This window comes from Pristiophorus japonicus, unplaced genomic scaffold, assembly GCF_044704955.1.
Source record: "Pristiophorus japonicus isolate sPriJap1 unplaced genomic scaffold, sPriJap1.hap1 HAP1_SCAFFOLD_58, whole genome shotgun sequence".
In the NCBI taxonomy this organism is placed as follows: domain Eukaryota; kingdom Metazoa; phylum Chordata; class Chondrichthyes; family Pristiophoridae; genus Pristiophorus; species Pristiophorus japonicus.
The window spans coordinates 3153102-3178075 of NW_027254488.1; the positions used below are offsets into that span (position 1 = coordinate 3153102).

The 24974-nt window shown below is 46.8% G+C and overlaps 2 non-coding genes across 2 annotated transcripts; both read left to right on the plus strand.

Moving 5' to 3' along the window:
- Nucleotides 1-4989: 4989 nt before the first annotated feature.
- trnak-cuu (transfer RNA lysine (anticodon CUU)) lies at nt 4990-5062 on the plus strand. Its single transcript has one exon. It is a non-coding gene; the product is annotated as a tRNA-Lys (tRNA).
- A 19381-nt stretch (nt 5063-24443) lies between these two features.
- trnan-guu (transfer RNA asparagine (anticodon GUU)) lies at nt 24444-24517 on the plus strand. Its single transcript has one exon. It is a non-coding gene; the product is annotated as a tRNA-Asn (tRNA).
- The last annotated feature ends 457 nt before the right edge of the window (nt 24518-24974 follow it).

Here is a 24974-nt window from a genome sequence, read left to right on the forward strand (position 1 = left end):
ATACTGTCCCCACCCAGAACTAATGCAGAAACCCCTCTGCTGCGCTCGGGGTGGCCACCCACAGCCTGGATACACGAACGGGAGAACACCAGCGGGGCCATAAAAGGAACGGCGAGCGGCCCTGGGAGCAGCTTGGAGGTCCCTGGAGACTACTCCAGGGAGCAGCGCGAGCTGGTGCAGGAGGGCGGCGGCAGCGAGGAGTGGCATCATCAAGGTCCAGGTCGGTGATTGGAGCGTGTGCAGGTACAGCAGGAGCGGCGAGAACGGTGCAAAGGAGCGGCGAGAGACTGTAGAGGGACGTGATCGGGGCCCAGGGGAGGCATGAGTTCAGGGCCAGGGGCCCAGGGTTAGCACGTGCCCAGCCCACACTGCGATATGTGTGTGCACTGGGTCCGTGCAGCAGAGCTGGTCTCCAGTAGTCTTGGATAACCCTTGCCACTGGACCAAGACCTCGCTCTGTCAAGCCCGTGTGATGGCTGGGGTGCAACGGCCACCACACGTTAAAAAAATCCACGCACAGGCATCTTCCACCCTTCGGGATGTAGTTCGGGTCCTTCATTGAAACACTTGTGAACTCATCCTTTTTCGTCATGGATTCAAGTCATCCTCGTTTCGAGGGACCGCCTATGATGATGATGATGATGGATACATTAACGTCCCAACAGCTCATTGACTGCAGGAGTGCGGCGCTTCAGAAGACATGTCGAAAAGGCAAAGTCACTGATTCCGTCTCATGTGCTCCGCCGATCAAGAACAGCAACACACACTAAAAATGCTTCAATAATGGTTACATCTTATCTCCACATTTTCTGAGCAGGTGGTTTGTTGGTCTCGGGATATGATTCTTGCTTCGTGGTTGTTACTTGAAATTTGCAGAAAGATCCTGATTTCAAATCCCAGACCAGCCTTGAGTTTGCATCGAACTTTTGCAAAAAGGACTTGCATTTCTGCCGCGTCTGTCAGGAACTCATGACGACCCAAAGCGCTTTACAGCCGTTGAGTTGCCTTTGAAATGTTGTCATGTGACGAAAGATGTGCCCAAATCACCTCAACTCTTTGCAAACGAGTTCATCGAATCAAAGAAGTTTACAGCACGGAAGGAGGCCATTTCGGTCCATCGTGTCCGCACCGACCAACTCGAGGCTATCCAGCCTAATCCCACTTTCCAGCTCGAGGTCCAAAACCCTGCAGGTTACGACACTTCAGGTGCACATCTAAGCACTTTTTAAATGTGGTGAGGGTTTCTGCCTCTACCACCCTTTCAGGCAGTGAGTTCCAGAACCCCACAACCCTCTGCGTGAAGAAATATCTCCTCTAAACTTTCGACCAATTACTTTAAATTTATGCCTCCTTGTTGTTGACCCCTCTGCTAAGGGAAATAGGTCCTTTCTATCCACTATATCTCGGACCCTCATAATTTTATACACCTCAATGAGGTTGCCCCTCAGGCTCTGTTCCATGGAAAACAAACCCAGCCTATCTAATCTGTCCTCATGGCTAAGATTCTCCACTCCCAGCAACATCCTCGTAAATCTCCTCTGTGCCCTCTTCAGTGCAATCATGTCCTTCCTGTATTATGGCGACCAGAACTGCAAGCAGTACTCTAGCTGTGACCTAACCTGCCCCACCGACCCCATCTCTTGTATTCTATGCCTCGGCTAATAAAGGCAAGCATTCCATATTTCTTCTCAACCACCTCATCGACCTGGCCTGCTACTTTCAGGGATCTGTGGACATGCACTCGCTGGATTCTGGGGAGGACCCAGCAGATTGCAAAACTGCAAATGTAATGCCCCTATTTAAAAAAGGAGGCAGACAAAAAGCAGGAAACTATAGACCAGTTTGCCTAACATTTGTGATTGGGCAAATGTTGGAATCCATTATTAAAGAAGCAGTAGCAGGACTGAGAAACATCGAAACATAGAAAATAGGTGCAGGAGTAGGCCATTCGGCCCTTCGAGCCTGCACCACCATTCAATAAGATCATGGATGATCATTCAGCTCAGTACCCCTTTCCTGCTTTCTCTCCATACCCCTTGATCCCTTTAGCTATAAGGGCCACATCTAACTCCCTCTTGAATATATCGAACAAACTGGCATCAACAATTCTGCGGCAGAGAATTCCACAGGCTAACAACTCTCTGAGTGAAGAAGTTTCTCCTCATCTCAGTCCTAAATGGCTATCCCTTAGACTCCGACCCCTGGTTCTGGACTTCCCCAAAATCGGGACCTGTCCAGTCCCGTCAGAATTTTATATGTTTCCATAAGATCCCCTCTCATTCTTCCAAACTCCAGTGATCTCTCGATCCCTTGATTCCCCGAGACTCCAAAAATCTATCTAACGCAGCCTTGAATATATTCAGAGACTCAGCATCCACAGGCCTATGGGGCAGAGAATTCCAAAGATTCATATCCCTCTGAGTGAAGACATTCCTCCTCATCTCTGTCTCAAATAGCCGACCCCTTAACCTGAGACTGTACCGCCTGGTTCTAGACACTCCAGCCCGGGGGAAACAACCTCTCAGCATCTACCCTGTCAATCCCCTTCAGAATATTGTGTGTTTCAATGAGATCACCTCTCATTCTTCTAAACTCCGGAGAGTATCGGCCCATTCTACACAATCTCTCAACTTAAGACAGTCGTCTCATCCCAGGAATCAATCTGGTGAACCTCTGTTGTACCACCTCCCAGGCAATTATTTCCTTCCTCAAATAAGGAGACCAAAACTGTGTGCAGTACTCCAAGTGTGGTCTCACCAGGGCCCTGTACAATTGTAGCAAGACTTCCTTACTCTTGTACTGTGGGCTATATATTAGGTACTATGGGGCGAGTGCCCTGTTTTTTTGCTGATTCGACGGTTGTATAAAAAGATATTAAAATTTGACAGTTGCTCGGCAAACATATTTGTATTTCCTTCAGTGTACTCCTTACTCTTCAAGGGCTAGATTTTCCCCAAGCAGTTTTGTCGGCGCACTGACCTCAAGCGCACCGACTTTGCGCGCTGGAAACGGCTCGGGGAAAAGCTCACCCCCTCCTGGCCGTTGTGTGCAGTCCCCGGAGTCCTGGCGTGCTGTTGATGGTGAAGTGGGGGGCGGAGCCAAATGCCTGCACCGAAAACACTGCCGGCACCTTCGTGCATGGGCAGTAGGGAGAGAAAACTTGGCACTCTGCCATTTTTAAACAGTGTCAAACCCGATGAAAAAAACAGCAGCTTCTCAGCTTCTCCGGTCGCTCAGCGGGCTCGCCCCCCGTTCCTCCCCGATAAAACGCACAGCTCCAGCAGCTGCAACTTCTCCGGTCCACAAGCTCACACTTCACCGGTGTGTCTTCCCTCCCCTATCCTAGGGATATAGGGACCGAGTGTAATGGAGCCAAGTTTGCTGATGATACAAAGATGGGAAAGTCAATTGTGATACAGCAACGAAAATCTCAATTCCGGAAGAGCAATATGGAAAAGTACAGTGACCCCGACGTGATATAAACACGCAGCCTTCTGATCTGGAGACAGACACACGACCGTTACACCACGAGGTCTACAGTGCAGAGTGCCCATGTTTGTATACATGAAGGTTCCTGAAACACAGTTTCATTTACCCTGCATTGGTGCAATGATAGGGATTTAAAATCCCCGGCCACTCCCACCGTGGGTCAGACAGCATCAGAAGCAGTGCCCACCTGTCACTCACCCTCTCACGCCCGCTTTCATCACCTGCTGCCCGCGGACTGCAGCAAATCCAGTTCATCATCATCATAGGCAGTCCCTCGAAACGAGGATGACTTGCTTCCACGCCAAAAAAGGATGAGTTCACAGGTGTTTCAATGATGCACCTAATATTCCAGGTCTCGAACTGCATGTTGAAGTGAGGAAGATGCCTGTGCGTGGATTTTTTTAACGTGTGGTGGCCGTTGCACCCCAGCCATCACGCGGGCTTGACAGAGCGAGGTCTTGATCCAGTGGCAAGTGTTATCCAAGACGACTGGAGACCAGCTCTGCTGCACGGACCCAGTGCCCCCACATATCGCAGTGTGGGCTGGGCCCGTGCTGCCCCTGGGCCCCTGGCCCTGAACTCACGCAGCCCCTGGACCCCGATCACATCCCTCCACAGTCTCTCGCTGCTCCTGCTGTACCTGCCCACGCTCCAATCACCGACCTGGACTTTGATGACATCACTCTTCGCTGCCGTCGCCCTCCTGCACCAGCTCGCGCTGTACGTTGCCGTGGTACACCACCACGCTGCTCCCAGGCCGCCGCTCACCGCTCCTTTTATGGCCCCGACCTGCCGCTGGTGTTCTCACGCAGGTCGGGGCCTCCACGCTGCTCCCAGCAAATCCAGTTACACCCCGTGTTACCGCACAATTCTCAGCTGTGATTGTAAGCTGACTATATTTAAAGCTATCGCAGAGGCTGCACGCAGTGTTCCCTGGTAGTCTAGTGGTTAGGATTCGGTGCTCTCACTGCCCTGGTCTAGGTTTGATTCCTGGTCAGAGAAAGCATTTTTACAGAGCAAGCTGACAAATATAATTCAAGTCTGTGAGATACTGAATAATTGTTTCAATCATCATTAATCCACCCACATGTGTTGCACACTGAAGGAAATACAAATATGTTTGCCGAGTGACTGTCGGATTTTAATAACTTTTTATACAACCGTAGAATCAGCAGAAAAACAGGATATTCGGCCCATTGTACCTAATATTCCGCCCATAGTACAAGAGTAAGGAAGTCTTGCTCCAAATGTACAGGGCCCTGGTGAGACCACACCTGGAGTACTGCGCACAGTTTTGGTCTACTTATCTGAGGAAGGATACACTTGCCTTGGAGGTGGTACAACGGAGGTTCACCAGATTGATTCCTGGGATGAGAGGACTGTCCTATGGTGAGAGATTGTGTAGAATGGGCCGATACTCTCCGGAGTTTAGAAGAATGAGAGGTGATCTCATTGAAACAGACAATATTCTGAAGGGGATTGACAAGTAAATGTTGAGAAGCCCGGCTAGCTCAGTCGGTAGAGCATGAGACTCTTAATCTCAGGGTCGTGGGTTCGAGCCCCACGTTGGGCGATTACTTTTCATTAAACTTTTATATTGCTTTCGCGGGTCAATATCATTAATGAACCCATGATCTTCTTTTGCACAATGATAAAAATGCGAACTGAGGGAGAATTGATAATTTAATGAAATTATCATTAAATTATCATAATTTAATGAAAGCAGCGCCTCAGACCGCTCGGCCGTCCTTACTGTTAGATGCTCCAGTTGCAAGTTATTACTCTGGAAATTTTCAGTCCAGGTGCTTGTTCAGGGCTGCTTCAGCACAGAGGGAGCTCACTGGTCAGCTCCCCTCTGTTGGAAATGCTTTGCCAGAGGTTTCCGTAGTGTAGTGGTTGTCACGTTTGCTTTATATGTGTAAGGTCCCTGGTTCGATCCCAACTGGGAGCATTATGTTTAAACTTGCTGTGGATGAACAATCTGAGCCGAGTTTCGTCTCCGAGCAAATGCTGCCTGACCTGCTGAGATTTCCAGCATTTATTGATTAAAGTATCAACTCTCCCTCAGTTAACATTTCTTTCATTGTGCAAAAGAAGGTGATGGGTTAATTAATGATGCTATCCCGTGAAAGCAACACAAAAGTTTAACAAATAAACATATGGTGACTGGCAGGTGAGCGCAGCTTCTGACACCCGGTGGGAATGGGCGGGGATTTTAAATCACCGTTTATTGCAGAACCTTCATATAGACGAACATCTCAGACTCAGTGTTTAGGCCTCGTGGTGCAGCGGTGGTGTGTCTGCCTCTTGATCAGAAAGTTGCGTGTTTAAATCATGTTGAGGTTCCTGTCCTTTTGGGTTATTCCAGAATTAATATTTTCTTTGCTGTTTCGCAATAACCAGACCCTTGCTCCAAGGTCTGTCTCACTGTTTCCCCGGTGTCAGGCAGAGATACGCCTGCTGTCCTCATTTACTTCATGTGACAGGACACAAAAGTTCAAAATCAAACTGCAGGTGGCCACACATAATATTGAGCAGTCAGGATGGCTGAGCGGTCTAAGTTGCTGCATTCAGGTTGCAGTCTGCTTTGAAAGCGTGGGTTCCGTAGTGTAGTGGTCATCACATTCGCTTAACATGGAAAAAGTTCCCGTTTCAAAACCAGCTGAAAACGTGCTCAATTAAATATGCGAAGCATTGAATAATGTGCATTTCTTGTTCAGTATTAACAAACCATAATGTCTCCCAGTCCTGCTATATTTACTGAATGCTCTGTACAGTTCGGTACACATTCAAACTCTACAGTTTCCAGCCCTGACGATGCAGAAAGCCCATCTCAAAGCTGCACATTCCAGCTGCTTTCAGTTGAGTTGTGAGAGATTATTGACGGATCCTGCAGCTGTGAAAGGGAAAGATGTGTTAGAGGGGTCATCAAACGAGGCCATGTGGGTTGAATTAAAGAACAAAAAAGGGGCGATCACACTACTGGGAGTGCACTTTTGACCCCCAGGCAGTTAGAGGGAGATAGAAGAACAAATATATGGGCAGATTGTTGAGAAGTGCAAAACCTATAGAGCTGAAATAGTGGAGGATTTTAACGACCCGAATATTAACTGGGAAAATGATAGTGTGAATGGTACAGATGGTGGATGAATTCCTAAAATGCATTCAGGAGAAATTCTTTATCCAGTATGTAACAAGCCCATCAAGGGAGGGGCGGTTCTGGACTGGGTCTTGTGATCGAAGAGGGGCAGGTAGAAGGGGTATCAGTGGGAGAGCATTTTGGTGCGAGTGATCAGACTCAGTAAGGTTTAGGGTAGTTATGGAAAAGGACAAAGGGGACCAGGAATAAAAGTTCTCAATTGGGGTAAAGCCAATTTTGCTGAGCTGAGAAGGAATTTCGCAAAGTTGACTGAGAACGGCTACTTGCTGGTAAATCAGTGTCAGAGCAGTGGAAGGCATTCACGGAGGAGATCCTGAGGGGACAGAGCAAGTATGTTCCCTTAAAACAAAGGTGGGACTAACAAATCTAGAGCTCCCGGCATGTCAGGGACATACAGGGAAAGTTAACGAAAAAAAGGGAAGCTTATGACAAATACCGATAACTCAATACTGCAGAAACTCTAGAGGTGCAGAGGTGCAATTAAAAAATATATCAGGAAAACAAAGAGAGAGCATGAGAGAATGTTGGCAATTAAATCTGGTAAAACCCAAAGATGTTTTACAAATACATTAAGAGCATGATGATAAGTAGAGAAAGAGTGGGGCCTATTAGAGTCCATAAAGGGAATCTGTACGCTGAGGCAGAAGACGTGGGTAGGATTCTGAATGAATACTTTGCATCTGATTTCACAAAAGAGAAGGGGGATTTGGACTTTGGAATGAGGGTGGAGAAGTGTGAAATATTAAATGAAATAAACATAGTGAGAGAGGAAGTATTGGTGGTTTAGCAGCTTCGAAAGTGGATAAATCCCCAGGCCCGGATGAAATGTATCTCAGGCTGATAAGAGCAGCAAAAGAGGAAATGGCAGAGGCTCTGACCACCATTGTCCAATCCTCACTGGCTACAGGTGCGGGACCAGAGGATTGGAGCACTGCTAACGTTGTACCTTTGTTTAAAAAGGGAGAAAGGGATTGAGTAAATACAGGCTGGCCAGCCGAACCTTTTACAATTATTTGTAAAAATCCTGAGGGACAGGATAAATCTTCATTTGGAAAGACATGGATTAATCAAGGATAGTCAACATGAATTTGTCAAGGGAAGGTCATGTCTGACTAAGTTGATTGCATTTTTCGAGGAGGTAACCAGGAGGGTTGATGAGGGCAGTGGTATGATGTAATGTATATGCACTTTAGCAAAGCTTTTGACAAGGTCGCACTTGGCAGACTGGTTACGAATGTAAAAGCCCATGGGATTCAAGGGCAAAGTGGCAAGTTGGGTCCAAAATTTGTTCAGAGGCAGGAATCAAAGCGTAATGGTTGATGGGTGATTTTGTGATCCAGTGGGATTCCGCAGGGCTCAGTGCTGGATCCCTTGCTTTTTGTGGTATACATCAATGGTTTGGACTGAAATGTTGAGGGTATGAGTAAGAAGTTTGCAGATGACACTAAAACAGGCTGAGTGGTTGATAATGAAGAAGAAAGTGGCGGACTACAGGAAGATATCAATGGATGTTTCAAGGCGCTTTGCAGCCAATGAAGTACTTTTTGAAGTGCGGTCACTCTTGTAGTGTGGGAGACACAGCCGCCAATTTGCACACGGCAGGCTCCTATAGGCAGCAGTGTGATGATGACCAGATCATCTGTCTCTGTGATGTTGATTGAGGGATAAATATTGACCAGGACACGAATCCTGGCCACATTGATCCTCCCACCAGTTCACACTGTTCTCCGAGGGACCAGCGCGATGATACTAAAACAACAAGCGAAGTTGGTAAGCTATCCATGCAGTCCATCGGAATCCAGCCACACCACCTTATACCACGGGTAACATCTCTCCATCGATTCTGGAATCTGGATCAACAAACCAAAATCACATCTTATAAGGAATTCCGGGAGGTGCTTCAAGCTTTATTACATATATGTTAACATTTTTAAGGTATTTAAACAAATACCGACGTTTTTGAAATGGGCGTCTGGGTGACGTCATCAAAACCCAGGTCGCCATTTTGGAGCGTGAGCAGGAACATCGGCAGGGCCCAGGTAGAGAGGAGTGGGAAGGTCGGGGCGGATGAGCGGTGAGTGTTTGTGGCGAGATGCGGTGAATGTTTATGGTGGAGGAGCGGCGACTGATCGTGGAGGAGGTGCGACAGATGAGGGGACAGGGCCCAGAAGAGCCGAGGGCCCAGGGGCAGCACGGGCCCAGCCCACACTGCGATATGTGTGGGCACTGGGTCCGTGCAGCAGAGCTGGTCTCCTGTCGTCTTGGTTAACCCTTGCCACTGGACCAAGACACAGCTCTGTCAAGCCCGTGTGGTGGCTAATGTGCAACGGTCACCCCACGTTAAAAAAATCCACACAAAGTCATCTTCCACCCCCTCAATTGGATTCAGGACTGGAACATCGGGTCCTTCATCGAAACACCTCTGAACTCATGGAAGCAAATCATCCTCGATCGAGGGACCGCCTGTGATGTTGATGATCAATGTACTGGTCAGGTGGGCAGAACTGTGGCAAATGGAATTCAATCCAGATAAGTGTGAGGCAATGCAGTTGGGGATGTTTAACAAGGCAAGGGAATACACATTAAATGGTACGACACTGAAAAGTGTAGAGGAATAAAGGGACCTTGGAGTGCAGGTCCGCAGATCCCTGAAGGTAGCAGGCCAGGTAATTAATGTGGTTAAGAAGGCATAGGTAATACTTGCCTTTATAAGTCAAGACAGGGAGTACAAGAGCAAGGAGGTTATGGTTGAACTGTACAAAACACTGGCTACACCACAGCTGGAGTACTGCGTGCAGTTCTGGTCACCACATAACAGGAAAGATGTGATTTCACTGGAAAGGGTGCAGAGCAGATTTACTAGAATGTTGCCTGGTCCGGAGAATTTTGGCGATGAGGATAGTTTGGAGATGCTGAAACTGTTTTCTTTGCAACAGAGGTGTCTGAGCGGAGACCTGATTGAGGTGTATAAAATTGAGGGGCCTGGATAGAATGGATCGGAAGGTCCTGTTTCCCTTGGCAGAGGGGTCAACAACCAGGGGGCGTAGAATTAAAGTAATTGGGGGAGGTTTAGAGGAGATATGAGGGGACATTTCATCACCCAGAGGGTGGTGGGGGTCTGGAACTCAATGCCTGAAAGGGTGGTAGAGGGAGGGACCTTCACCACATTTAAAAGATACGTGGATGTGCACTTAAAGTGCCACAACCTACAGAGCTCTGGACCGAGAGCTGGAAAGTGGGATTAGGCTGGATAGCTCTTTGTCGGCCGGCGGTGACACGATGGGCCGAAATGGCCTCACTCTGTGCTGAAACTTTCTGATTCTATGATTCTATTAATATAGATATATATTTATAAATTATACCATTACCATAATTTTTCCTTGGTGATCGAGTGGTTAAGATCCCGAGCACTAACCCTCTTTCTATTCTCAATCAGTTTATCGCATGAAAATAATTGAGGTCTGTGAGAGGATTAATAATTGCATACCTCGGGAGCCTATTATCAGCGAGGGCAGGCATCGATGACGAGGTTCAACACTGCCTCCAGTGCGCCAGTGCAGCCTTCGGCCGCCTGAGGAAGAGAGTGTTCGAAGATCAGGCCCTCAAATCTGCCACTAAGCTCATGGTCTACAGGGCTGTAGTGAGACCCGTCCTCCTGTATAGCTCAGAGACATTGACCTTATACAGTGGGCACCTCAAGTCGCTGGAGAAATACCACCAATGATGTTTCTGCAAAATCCAGCAAATCCCCTCGGAGGACAGATGCGCCAACATTCGCGTCCTCAATCAGGACAACATCCCCAGCATCGAAGCACTGACCACACTCGACCAGCTCCTTTGGACGGGCCACATTGTTCGCATGCCTGACACAAGACTCCAAAAGCAAGCGCTCTACTCGGAACTCCTGCACGGCAAGCGAGCCCCAGGTGAGCAGTGGAATCGTTTGAAGGACCCTCAAAGCCACTTCATAAAATGCAACATCCCCACCAACAGCTGGGAGTCCCTGGATAAAGACCACCCTCAGTGGAGGTAGAGCATCTGGAGGGTGCTGTGCACCTCGAGTCTCATCGCCGAGAGCATGCAGAACACATGCACAGGCAGCGGAAGGAGCGTGTGGCAAACCAGTCCCACCCACCCTTTCCTTCAACCACGGTCTGTCCAACCTGTGACAGAGACTGTAATTCATGTATTGGACGGTTCAGTCACCTGAGAACTCACTTTTAGAGTGGAAGCAAGTCTTCCTCGATTTCGAGGGACTGCCTATGATGATGATGAATTGCTGTAATCACCGTTAATAACCCCGTTACTTTCTGTGACACACTGAGTTTACAGACTCTCTGGCTTCTCCTGCCCTTTGCGGGACACTTGTTCCGGTTGTAATTTTACAAACTGGGTGAGTTTGCTGATCGCGGGGAGACGGCAGGAGTCTCTGTGGCCCACTGTGAGGGTGTGGAAGTGAACATGGTGGGTGGTAATTACGTGACATTTCTGTAAAGGGCAGCGGAGGAGAGGATTGAGAGCTTTCAGTGTGGGACAGAAGTTGTTTAAGGTGAGCCAACACATTCCTGATCCTCCTCTCTTCTTCTGAGGCAATCCCCCGGAGTCGAGGATGACTTGCTTCCACATCAGCATCGGTCCTGATCAGCACCGAGGGAGCTCACTGTTCAGCTCCCCTCTGTTGTGTTCCTTGTAACAGAGGTTTCTCTAGTGTAGTGGTTATCATGTTTACTTTACATGTGAAAATTTCCTGGTTCTATCCCGGGCGGGAACATTATGTTTAAACTTGCTGTGGATGAACAATCGGAGGCGAGTTTCGTCTCCTGGCAAAAAAGCAGATGCTGCCTGTGCGGTACCAGAACTGAACACAGTCCCCCAAGTGAGGTCCAACCAGGGCTTTGTGTAGCTGCACACAACATCTGTCCCCTTGTGTTCCAGTTATACAAACATAAGAAATAGGAGCAGGAGTTGGCCACACTGCCCCTCGAGCCTGCTCCGCCATTCAATAAGATCATGGCTGATCTGATCATTCACTCAGCTCCACTTCCCTGCCCGCTCCCCATAACCCCTTATCGCCTTATCGTTTAAGAAATTATCGATTTCTGTCTTAAATATATTCAATGTCCCAGCTTCCACAGCTCTCTGAGACAGCGAATTCCACAGATTTACAATCCTCTGAGGGAAGAAATTTCTCCCCATCTCAGTTTTAAATGGGCGGCCCCTTATTTTAAGATCTAGTTCTAGTCTCCCCCACCAGTGGAAACATCCTCTCTGCATCCACCTTGTCAAGCCCCCTCATAATCTTATACATTTGGATAAGATCACCACCCATTCTTCTGAATTCCAATGAGTAGAGGCCCAATCTAAACAACCTTTGCTCAGAAGTCAACCCCCTCAACTTCGGAATCGACCGAGTGAACCTTCTCTGAACTGCCTCCAGAGCAAGTATATCCTTTCGTAAATATGGAAAACAAAAGTGCACGCAGTATTCCAGGTGTTGTCTCAACAATACCCTGTATAACTGGAGCAAGATTGCCCTGCTTTTATACTCCATCCCCTTTGCAATCAATGCCAAGATTCCATTGGCCTTCCTGATCACTTGCTGGTGATCGAGTTCGCGAGATATGAAGGCCAGGTTAACATTAGTCTTATTTGATTATTTTCTGATCCTGCCCATAACATTTACATAACACCATGTTGACTCTGTCAAATCATGTTATAATTTTCGAAGTGCTCTGACACCACTTCTTTAACAATGGATTACAGCATTTTCCCGATGACTGATGTCAGACTAACTGTCCTGTAGTTCCCGGTTTTCTCTCTCCCTCCTTTCTTGAATAGCGATGTTACATTTTCTACCTTCCGATCCGCTGGGACTGTTGTAGAATCTGGACATCGTGGTGCAACGGTTACGGGTCTAACTCCCGATCACGAGGCTGTGTGTTCAAATCAGTTAATTTAGCTGTTGTTCTTCCGGAATTGATATTGTGTTTGCTGTTTCACAATAACCAGACCCTTGCTCTAAAACCTGTCTCACTGTTTCCCCAGGGACACATTCATGTTACAATAAACATTCTGAATCAGATGCCTGAAGTGCAGTGTGTAAAATGGGATATGGTTTAACAGTTAACATGCAAAACACAGAACCAATTATTCAATTATCGACTCTCCCTCAGTTAACATTACTTTCACTGTGCAAAAGAAGCTGATCAGTTAATTAATGAAGTTTGCCCGAGAAAGCGGCATAAAATTTAACGATAACGATTCACCCAACCTGGGGCTCAAACCCATAACTCTGAGATTAAAAGCCTTATGCTGTATCTACTGAGCTAGCAAGGATTATGTAAATCACGTTCCCTGTCGGTGAGGCGCCTGTTGGTTCCGTCCCATTTCCCTGTGTTTCCCGATCCTGTCTGTCTCTCTGGCTCTGTTCAATCTGTGTGTGACCACCTCCAGTTTGATTTTGAACTAATACCCGTGTTTGTGTATTCAGTAAAAACAGAAAATGCTGGAAACACTCAGCAGGTCGGGCAGTATCTGTGGAGGTGGGGAAGTGGGAATAATCGATGGGTCTGTTTGTGGCTTTGATCTGCTGCTGGGAAGTGAGGCAGCGCTGCAGGATGCTTTTTTTCGAGGTGCAAGCAGAGGTTTCCGTCGTGTAACGGTTATCACCTTCGCTGCACATGTGAACTATCCTCGGTTTGAGCACGGACAGAAACATTATTTTGGCGAATATTTTTCTGTGGAATACATTTTAAAAAGTAGCCCCAGGTTCCTTGTATCATGAGCGATGGGCATTTTAACTCACTCTCCTAAAATACAGTGTGTGTAAAATCAGATAGAGGATAAAACTTGATCAATGATTGAAGTTCCTTAACTCAGTAAAGTTCAGTTATTGAAGTTTCCATCGATGCATTGCATAAACATAATTGAGGTGTGTGAGAGGATTAATAATGGGCTTTAATAGTTAATGAGCCCATTACTTTATGTTATAGACCCAGGTTACACACTCTCTTACTTCTGAAAGAGTTCAGATGCGTGTGGGGTGATTGGGGCACATCTTTCCCCACATAGCAAGGTTCCATTGGTACTTCATTGCCTTTAAATCACTTGGGGATATCCTGAGTTGTTGAAAGGCCACGTAAAAATGCAGTCATTCTTTGCAAAAGTTCTAACCGCAAGTTCAAACTTCGCCGGCAATTGGAGGCTCACCCAGAATTTGTTCTGACACCACGACAAAGTCCTTAAAAGTGGGATTCAGCAGTTCAGCTGCTCGCTTATCATTTCCGTCTGACCTGGTGCTGCAAGTGGAGATGTGTCCGCAGTGTAGCGTTTAACACGTTCACCTCACACACGGGAAAGCTCACCGGGTGGAAATATTTTGTTGGAACTTTCTCCTCATGCATGTTTAGGGGAGAGATTGTTCTCCAGTGAAAGGACATAAGATCATAAGAACGTAAGAATTAGGAACAGGAGTCGGCCATTCGCTCCATTTTAATTTTTTCAAAGTGATTCCACCCGGGGACCTTTGGTGTGTTTGGGGAACATGATAACCGCTACACTACAGACACACGGTTGTAGATGTTGTCTAAGGAACATAACCAGAGCTCCAACCAACACAGCTGGCCGATACTTCAGGAGCTGGTTTTACGAGAATAGAATGACGGTGCTATATTTAGGAAGGCTGTGAGAGTGGCAGGAATTGATCTCGTGTTTCCCAGACTTTCTACACAGGAACATAGGAACAGGAGGAGGCCATTTGGCAGCGAGTGGTTAAGATCCGGAATGCGCTGCCTGAAAGGGTGGCAGAGGCAGAATTAATCTTATCTTTCAAAATGGATTTGGATAAGTATCTGAAGGAAAAATATCTCAGGGGTACGGGTAAAGGCCGAAGGAGTGGGACTAGCTGAGAGTCGGCACGGGCTCGACAGGCCGAATGAACTACTTCCGTGCTGTAACCGTTCCATGATTCTATATTATGTTTAAACTTGCTGTCGATGAACAATCGAAGGCGAGCTTAGTCTCCTGGTAAGAACGCTGATGCTGTCTGACCAGCTGAGATTTCCAGCAATTCTGTTTTTATTTGTTATTTATGGATTGAGTCGGTACAACTAGAGCTTTCTGATTCAGAAGATTCGAGGGGCACAGAAAGTTGGGAGTTTAACGACTTTGAAAGCAACATTTTTGACATGTGCAGCTTCGGTCAGAGAAATGTTTGTGTAATGATTTTTTCACAGAAAGGGATTCAGAATTACACCTTCTGGCTTCACACTTCTCTCTGGGCAGGAAGTTAAACAGGGGTTTCCGTATTGTCGCGGTTATCATCTTAGTTTCTCACACTCAAACGGTCTCATGTTCAAACACAGGCAGAAACATTATTTTAGAATATATTTGCTGTGAAATAAATTGAAACATCAACCTGCAGATGGCCACATACAGCATGAAATAGTCAGGATGGCCGAGCGGTCTCAGGTGCTGTGTTCAGTTTGTAGTTTTTTCTGGAAGTGCGGGTTCGAATCACACTTCTTCCTTTTCGGTATTGAGCAAAACCCATTTGCTTGGCACCACGACCAATTCCTTTAAAGTGGGATTCAGCAGTAAACCTGCTCGCTTAACATTTCATTCTGACCTGGTGCTGAAAGTGGATATGTTTCCGCAGTGTAGCGGTTAACACGTTCGCCTCACACGCGAAAGCTCACCGGGTGGGAATATTGAATATTTTCTGGAGCTTTCTCCTCATACATGCTCAGGGTTGCGTTTGTTCTTCTGTGGAAGGTCATAAGATCATAAACATGTAAGGATCAGGAGCAGGTAAAAATACATCTCCTCACCCCACATCCCCCGCCCCGGATTTTTCCTTTTTCCAATTATCTTATGTCTGTGTCCTCTGGAAACAGTTTCCCCATAATTCTGAAAATCTCTATTAAATATCCCATTGACTGTGATTACTGGGGTTCAATGTGGGGAATGGTCAGTTCATCCACTTTGCACCGAAGAATGATCGACCAGTGCATGATCTAAAAACATTATGTTAGAGAAGAGTTTTTCTGTGAAATAGTTGCTCCTGTTAATTTGAACAAAAGTTGCACCGGATTCCTGGAGTCATAAGTGATACGTCCTTCCTGTACAGTATAAATGCACACGAGGCCAATGCTTGAGAGAAGGTCAGTCTGTGACCTGTCCTTTATTCCTTAGCGCACAACTGATGGAAGTGAGTGGAGCTTCCCCTTTTATACCTGAATGTCCAGGTTAGGAGTGTCTCCCACAAGTTCACCACCGAGTGGTCATTGTTCTCACAGTGTACAACTTGTCAGTTTATACATGGGTTGCAATGCTGGTTGAATACATGACATCACCTCCTACGCCAAAGTCTTTTTGGGATCACAGGTTGAGTCTCTCTGGTGGTTTACGCTCTCTTGTATAGCGCCTGAGTTGGGGCTCCGGTTGTTGGGCGCTGGCCTGCGTGTCTGCTGTTTGCGGTGCCTCAGGCCTGTCCGGACTGCCCACAGTGACTGGGCTCTCCTCCCTTTGGTTCCGGTGTTCGGTCACCTGTGCTGGAGTGAACTCTATATCGTGTTCTTCCTCTGCTTCTACTATGGGGTTGCTGAACCTCCTTTTAGTTTGATCCACGTGTTTGCGGCAGATTTGTCCATTGGTAAGTTTAACTGCAGAATCCTATTGCCCTCTTTGGCAATCACAGTGCCTGCGAGCCATTTAGGCCCTGCAGTGTAGTTATGGACAACAACAGGGTCGTTTACACCAATATATCGAGCCCTCGCATTCCTGCCATCGTAGTTATATTGTGATTGGCGCCTGCTCTCAACAATTTCTTTCATGGTGGGGTGTATAAAGAATAACGGGTTTTGAGCGTCCTTATCATTAGCAGCCCTGCGGGTGGAACCCCTGTGAGCGAGTGTGATCGGGATCTATTGGCCAACAGGAGGCGTGATAAGTGGCTTTGTAGGAAACCCCCTTGGATTCTGAGCATCCCCTGTTTGATTATCTGCACTTTTCGCTCTGTCTGGCCATTTGAGGCTGGCTTGAACGGTGCCTTTCTGACATGGTTAATTCCATTGCCTGCCATGAAGTCCTGGAATTCAGTGCTTGTGAAGCACGGGCCATTGTCGCTGACCAAGATGTCTGGTAGACCGTGGGCGGCGAACATTGCCCGTAGACTTTCTACCGTGGCAGAGGATGTGCTTGAATTTAAAATGTCACACTCGATTCATTTGGAATGGGTTTCTACTGCAACCAAAATCATTTTTCCGATGGAAGGACCTGCGTAGTCATCATGGATGCGTGACCAAGGCTTGGCGGGCCATGGCCAGGGGCTAAGGGGGGTTACCCTGGGTGCATTGCCCAGCTGGGCACACGTGTTGCACCTGCGAACACAAACTTCCAGATCTGCATCTATCCCTGGCCACCAAACGTGTGACCTGGCAATTGCCTTCATCATGACAATGCCCGGATGCTCATTGTGGAGTTCTCTGATGAACACCAATCTGCCCATCTGGGGCATGACTACGCGGGTTCGCCACAGTCGGCAATCGGCCTGAATCGAGAGTTCATTCCTGCCCCTGTGAAATTGTTTAAATTCCTCAGGGCATGCCCTGTACGTGGCTGCCCAGTCCCCATTCAGGACACATTTCTTGACTAGGCTCTCTATTTGTCCAGACTTTAATCTGACGGGCTGTCACGGGTGAGCCATCGCTTGTGTAAGCTTCAACAGCCATGACCATCTCACCAGCATGCTCGGCAGCCCCCTCAGTGGTGGCTAGTGGGAGCCTATTGAGTGCATCGGCGCAGTTTTCTGTGCCCGGTCTGTGCCGAATTGTGTAGTCAAAGGTGGCTAACGTGAGTGCCCACCTCTGTATGCGGGCCGATAAGTTTGCATTTATGGCCTTGTTGTCGGCCAAAAGTGACGTGAGGGGTTTGTGATCTGTCTCCAGCTCAAATTTCCTGCCAAACAGGTACTGGTGCATTTTCTTTACCGAATATACACATGCGAGCGCCTCCTTTTCTATCATCCCGTAGCAACTTTCGGCCTGGGACAGACTTCTGGAGGCATAAGCTACCAGCTGTAACTGACCCTTGGCATTGACCTGCTGCAACACACACCCGACACCATAGGACGACGCATCGCACGTTAACACAAGTTTCTTACATGGGTCATATCGTGTTAACAGATTGTTGGAACATCACAAATTGTGTGGTCTATTAAAAGCCCTTTCCTGGCTGTCCCCCCAGACCCATTCGCGACCTTTGCTTAGGAGCACGTGAAGCGGCTCTAGCAGCGTGCTCAATTTGGGAAGAAAGTTCCCAAATAGTTGGGGAGCCCCAGGAACAAACGCAGCTCCGTCGTGTTACGGGTCTGGGTGCTCTCTGGATCGCTTCCGTCTTGGACACAGTAGGGCTCATCCCGTCTACTCCTACCCTCATCCTCAGGAATTCTACCTCTGGAGATAGGAAGATGCACTTCGCCTTTTTCAGTCGCAGTCCTACCCGGTCCAGTCTGCGTCGCACCTCCTCCAGGTTGTGGAGATGTTCTTCAGTATCGTAACCCGTGATGAGGATGTCGTCCTGAAAAACCACCGTCCCTGGAATCGACTTGAGGAGGCTTTCCATATTTCGTTGGAAGATCGCGGCGGCCAAGCTAATCCCGAACGGACATCTGTTGTACTCAAACAACCCCTTGTGTGTCGTGATGGTGGTCAGCTTTTTCAACTCTCTCGCCAGCTCCTGGGTCATGTAAGCTGAGGTCAGGTCCAATTTTGAAAAAACTTTGCCACCGGATAGTGTCGGAAAGAGGTCCTCCGCTTTCGATAACGGGTCCTGGTCTTGGAGTGACCCCCGATTGATGGTGGCCTTTGTAATCAGCATATATCCTGACCGACCCAACCGCCTTGAGCACCGATACAATCGGGCTCGCCCAGTCACTGAATTCGACTGGCAAGATGATGCCTTCCCTCAGCAGGCGGTCCAATTCGCCTTTATTTTTTCCCACATCACGTACGGCACCGCTCTGGCCTTGTGGTGCACTGGCCTGGCGTACCCCAGGTTCCTTGTCTTCTGAGCAATGAACATTTTAAACCAATTTCAAAAATTCAGAGTGTGTTAAGTCAGATAGGGTGTAAAATATCATCTATGATGAAAGCTCCTGAAATTATTACAGTTCAGTTATTGAAGTATTGACTGTAAGTCTGCAAAACAATCCGGGTGGGAATATTGGCCCAAAAATTCCGGTTGGAGGCTTCCCGCGGGCAATTCCTTTCCGATCGGTGATGTTTTAATCACCCCATCTCCCACAGAGTTTAATTAATTGCATGCAATTATTTGAAAAAAGTTTGAATTAAAAAGTTACTTTCCGAACTCGGGCTCCCTCTGTGAATGCCTAACCACTAAACGAGCAGGATACACATTAAATAATTTCATTCCAGACTTCATATTTTCTTTGCTGTTTCACAATAACCAGACCTATGCTTCAAAATCTGTCTCACCGTTTCCCCGGTGTCAGTCAGAGAAGCACATGGGACTGAATCAGTGAATTTGCTTTTTCGTCCTGTCTTCTGAAGCGCCGCACGGTCCCACTCCGACAGTCAATGAGCTGTTGGGACGTTAGTGTATCCAGGCTGTGGGTGGCCACCCCGAGCGCAGCAGAGGGGTTTCTGCATTAGTTCTGGGTGGGGACAGTATTTCCCCTTCTCTCTTCCTCTTGTCTGTATCCCTCGGCTTTGTTTTCTGTATTTATTCCACCGGCCTCTTTTTATGTGTTTAAAAGGGAACAAAAGATGAAGTGGGCGACACTCTGGAACAATTTCTCTCACTCAAATATATCTATTTAGTGAAGTGAAATAAAGGGCAATTAAAGAATAAGGGAGAAGCCACTGTCGCCCTTTTGACAGCAGAATAAACACGCCCATGGTTGTTCATCCAGAGCAAGTTTTAACATAATATTTCTGTGCGGGATCCTTTCACGTGGAAAGCAAACGTGATAACGGCTCCACTGCGGAAACCACTCTGACCAGAAGTACAGCAGAGGGCAGCTGACCAGTGAATGCCTTCTGTGCTGATCGGGAATGTGTTGGCTCACCTTAAACAACTTCTGTCCCTCACTGACAGCTGTCAATCCTTCTCCTCCGCTGCCCTTTACACAAACATGTCACTGATCCCCACCCACCGCCCCACATCCCACATCCCCATCGTGTTATCTTCCATGTTAGCACAGTGGGGCCGCGGAGGCACCTACTCTCTCCCCGTGGTTAGTGAACTCAGTCAGTCTGTAAAATTAAAGGGGAACAAGTGTTCCGCAAAGGGTACGGGAAGGAAGAGAGTCTGTAACCTTGGTTTAATTGTTTGTCAAAGGCTACCCTTTGTGTATTTCCAGCAGTTTCCTACTTTCACAGGTGGAGATACCGGGGCTCGACCATGCTCCTAAAATACAATGAGGTCGGGATAAACGTTCCTCACGTACACAGGGCAAAATAAATGATTGAAGTTCTACAATGGATTAATTAATGATGTTTAAATCAATGAATCTTTTTTTCACATGAGATGCATGTAACTCTTTCTTCTAAGGTTTTAATTTTGATGGAAGTGCAATTTCCCTGGCCGGAAATCGACCCAGGGCCGCGGTGGTGAGAGCGCCGAATCCTAATCACTGGACCACCAAGGAACGCTGCATTGCTGCATCGCTGCATCGTAATGCTTGGTGTCATTAATATTCTTTTCAATCCACTTGTTTCACACCGAAACACATCGTAATCTTGATCTGAATTTAACGTCACGTGATTCTTTGAAATCACCTTTAAATGATTGGGTAAAACCACCCCTTATACCACCGAAAAACAGCTTCGATTCCAGGTCAGGGCGGTAACTTCTGTATCAGCTTTTTTCAATTCAAAACCTTATAAAATTGACGACATGCAGCTAATATGAAAACATAACAATTCATTTAATCACAGTTAAATAACCGATCACCTTTTTCAGGATGAAATAAATAATAATATAGTTACTGAGGGACACTAGTATCTTTAATCATTCATTTTCTCTTTACATGTGATGAATTTTTATCCCTATCTCATTGACATGCTGTATGAGAAATTGTAAGTGTTCATGACTCAGTTGTAAAACCATTGATTGTGTGTGTGTCTATTCTTGATAGGAGGAGCACTTGAGACCAAAGTTCCAGTTCGATATATGTATCAACAGAATCAATTTTCACCAGTTCCTTTAAACCCAATAAAATAATTTATTTTGATTGGACTAGATGGAGGAACATGATCCATGTAAACAATTGTTTTCATTTTACTTGTGCTGAATGCTCATAAAAGTATTGGAGTGGGAACTCACTGGATAACAGCACAGCTGGCAATGTTTGCGGAATATATTCGTGCAGCCAAAATGCACAATGACAACCCGGAACTGTGCGGCACCGAATCCTCGGGGAAAAACATTAAAAGCTTCGCCCGGAGATGGGTTTGGATTACCCACCTTTCAGTTACCAGCCGAATGCACTAAACCATTGCGCCACAGATACACACTGCAAGACATGCAAAACCAGGGTGTCAGTCAGTTAAAGCTTCAGATTGCTCTGACCGGGATGGAACTTATCCACTCTCAGTTGTACTTTTCCCAAGTAAAGGGTGGGACATTCATTGTGGATGTGTGGAAGCAGTCTGGTCCCGCACACTGCAGACACTTTCATGTCACCAACCAGCTCTCCCACAATCGGTGTGATCTACTTTCCAGCCTTCCAGTGCCTTGTCTGTGACGAAGTATGTTTCAAAGGTTTTGGCGTAGTTGGTTCCATGGTGTAATGGTGAGCTCTCTTGACTTTAAATCCAGTGATCTGAGTTCAAATCTTGGTGAAACCTAAAGTCTTGTTGTCCCAGCTGCTGCAAATTTGGGACAAACAAGTGAAAGACACCTGGTGCTGGTGGGCAGTTTTGTTGCCTTTTTCATTGATGCTTGATCGACAAGTCGAGTTATCAAATTGTGTGCTCAACCGTCAGTTATCTGCTCCAAATCAGCGGAGGACACATCACTTTGTTGTCTAATGCTGCCTTTGCTTGCACAATGTGTGCTGAGATTATCTGTGCAATATGCATTCCGCAGGATGAATAAAAGCAATGCTTTTTGAAATGCAGACACTGCATGTTTTGCACTCGACAAAACGTTGCATTTTCTTTACATTCATTTTACATTAATGCATTGCAATGCCAACGCACTTTTTACGTGGCAAGGTCGATAATTAGCAGAGCAGAATGAAGAGATCGCAATGTTTCTGTTTAAAGAATGGACTCAGTTGAGAATATTTTGTGGATTTTATTTTTCTGAGGCTATTTTCCCTGTGCTGGGGACACCCTGCGCAGATATGTGAAAAAGCTGGTTTTGTTAAAACTCCAGAGACCGCATGAAAGTTAGCTGGGACAAAAGACCTGTCAGTCATCCATTGACAAAAGAGCTGTCGGCCAGGAAGGGGGGCCACTGACAAAGCCACTCTAATTTGTAAAAGCACTTCTCACCTCCATCTCAGAAGGAGACAGAGAACAATGAACCCACCAGCCTGGCCAGCCAAGGAGGAGCTGGGTCTTTCCCAACAAAAAGGCTCAGAGAGATGCCCAGACTAAGGGCCATCAGCCCAATTCATGGGTGGGATGGCCCATCACTGACGAAGTACCCGTGCTTAGAAACAAAGGGGTTTTAAAGATTGGCGGGAAAGATAGGGGTAGCAAGACTCCCAGTAAGACAGGGTGCTTTCCACTTTATTTTTAGCTTGGAGCTTGGTGTGAAGCTTGGAGCTTGCAGCTTGCAGCTTGTGTCTAGAGAGAGCCCCCTCTCGCTCTTGCTCTCACTCCACCGATCGATGTACCAGAGGAAGGGGCCGCAGTACTGCAGAAGAAGCCACCGAGACTGAAGACCAGGCAGTGACTTCCCACAGCTGAGCTGAGCAAGGAAACCGGCTGCGTGTGTTGGTGAACATGGTCGCGAGTGTCCCAAGCCAGTAACCAGATATCCCAGGCCAGCTGGGTAAGGGCTCAGGGTTTTCTCAGAAGTGAAGCTTTTCAGGGCTATTCTGGGGAGGGTAATTCATTGGTAGGGGTGGGGTTAGAATCCACCAGGGAATTACTGCGTGTTACTAGGTTCATTTCTGTACTGTATGTATGTTGTTTGGAACCGGGATTTTATTCTCCACAGAGACAGTGATTTCATTTAGCAGTGCATGTTTTAGACAGTGTATGTTAGACAAAATAAATATACTACGATGTATTACCGAAGCATCCCTTTCCGTGACTCATTTAATTTACACTCTGAATAATAATTCCCAGATCTAGAACTTTCGTAAGGTGGGGACGATTCAAAACGTCCGTCTGGCAATTGGGCGAGGATCACAAACACTTACAATATTTACGAAAGGATATACTTGCTTTGGAGGCAGTTCAGAGAAGGTTCACTGGGTTGACTCCGGAGATGAGTGGTTGACTTATGAGAAAATGTTGAGTAGGTTGGGCCTCTACTCATTGGAATTCAGAAGAATGAGAGGTGATCTTATCGAAACGTATAAGGTAATGAGGGAGCTTGATAAGGTGGATGCAGAGAGGATGGTTCCACTGATAGGGGAGACTAAAACTAGGGGGCATAATCTCAGAATAAGGGGCCACCCATTTAAATCTGTGATGAGGAGGAATTTCTTCTCTCAGAGGGTTGTAAATCTGTCGAACTCACTGCCTCAGAGAGCTGAGAAAGCCACGACATTAAATAAATTTAAGACAGAGATAGCTTCTTAACTGATAAGGGAATAAGGCTTATGGGGAACGGGCAGGGATGTGGACTTGAGTCCATGATCGGATCAGCCATGATCATATTAAATGGCGGAACAGGCTCGAGGGGCCATATGGCCTACTCCTGCTCCTAGTTCTTAAGTTCTTATGTTCTGAATAGTGACAAACAAAAAAATGCTTTGAAATGGTTACACCTTATCTTCACGTTTGTCAACAGTTGGCTCGTTGGTCTCGGGCTGTGATTCTCCCTTCGGAATTGTTAATTGAAATTTACGAGGGGTCCCAGAGGAGCCCTGATATTGCTCGCAAATTTTTAAATTGCATCGAACTTTTGCAAAGAAGGACTTGCATATCTGCAGCGCCTTTCAGGAACTCATGATGCCCCAAAGCGCTTTACAGCCATTGAGTTATGTTTGAAGTGTTGTAGTTTGGGGAAAGATGTGCCCAGATCACCAAACATGAACCTCAACTCTTTGCAAAGAGTTTGGTGCAAATAATCAGGCGTCTCAGGGACTTGGAATTTCTTTGAATAAGTTCTGCTTGTACCTGCATTCAAGCTTGAAACAGCAACTGGGCTTCCATCTCACGGGACGTTTGGGGTTGATGTGCGTCGCTTTCAATCTTTGAAATTTCACCAAGCAAAGAAACGGTGAATCCAACTGTCCCTGTAAACATTTAGTTCCCGTTTAATCACAGGAATATCTGCAGTCAGGAGCTGAAAAGGAATTCAAACCTAATACCGGCTTCGGGACAATCAGAATACTTTGTCACAGACAAGGCACCGGAAGGCTGGAAGGTAGATCACACCGGTTGTGGGAGAGCTGGTTGGTGGTGACATGGAAGTGTCTGCAGTGTGCGGAACCAGACTGCTTCCACGCATCCACAATGAATGTCTCTCCATTTATTTGGGAAAAGTACAACTGAGAGTGGACAAGTTCCATCCAGGTCGGAGCAATCTGAAGCTTTCACTGACTGACACCCTGGTTTGTGATGTCGTGCACATTATACTTCCATCAGTCTCTGTGGCGCAATGGGTTAGCGCGTTCGGCTGTTAACCGAAAGGTTGGTGGTTCGAGCCCACCCAGGGACGAAGCCTTTAACTGTTTTTTCCCGAGTGTTCGGTGCCGCACAGTCCCAGGTTGTCATTGTCCGTTTTGGCAGCATGAATATTTTCCACAAATGTTGCCAGCAGTGCTATTATCCAGTTAGTTCCCACTCCAATATTTTATGAGCATTCAGTTCAAGTAAAACGATAACAATGTTTTACATGGATCATATTACTCCATTCAGCCCACTAGAAATAAATTATGTGATTGGGTTTAAAGAAACTGGTGGAAATTGATTCTATTGATACATTTCTGGGGCCCAAGTTTCCACATGATTTGCGCCTGATTTTTGGGAGCAACTGGTGGAGAACGGACGATCTGAGAAATCGCAATTCTCCACATTTTTTTTTCTGCTGTTCCAGTCAGGTAGAACAGTTCTACTTTGGAACAGAATTTTATCTTCAAAAGGGTGCGTGTCCGGCCACTGACGCCTGATTTGAA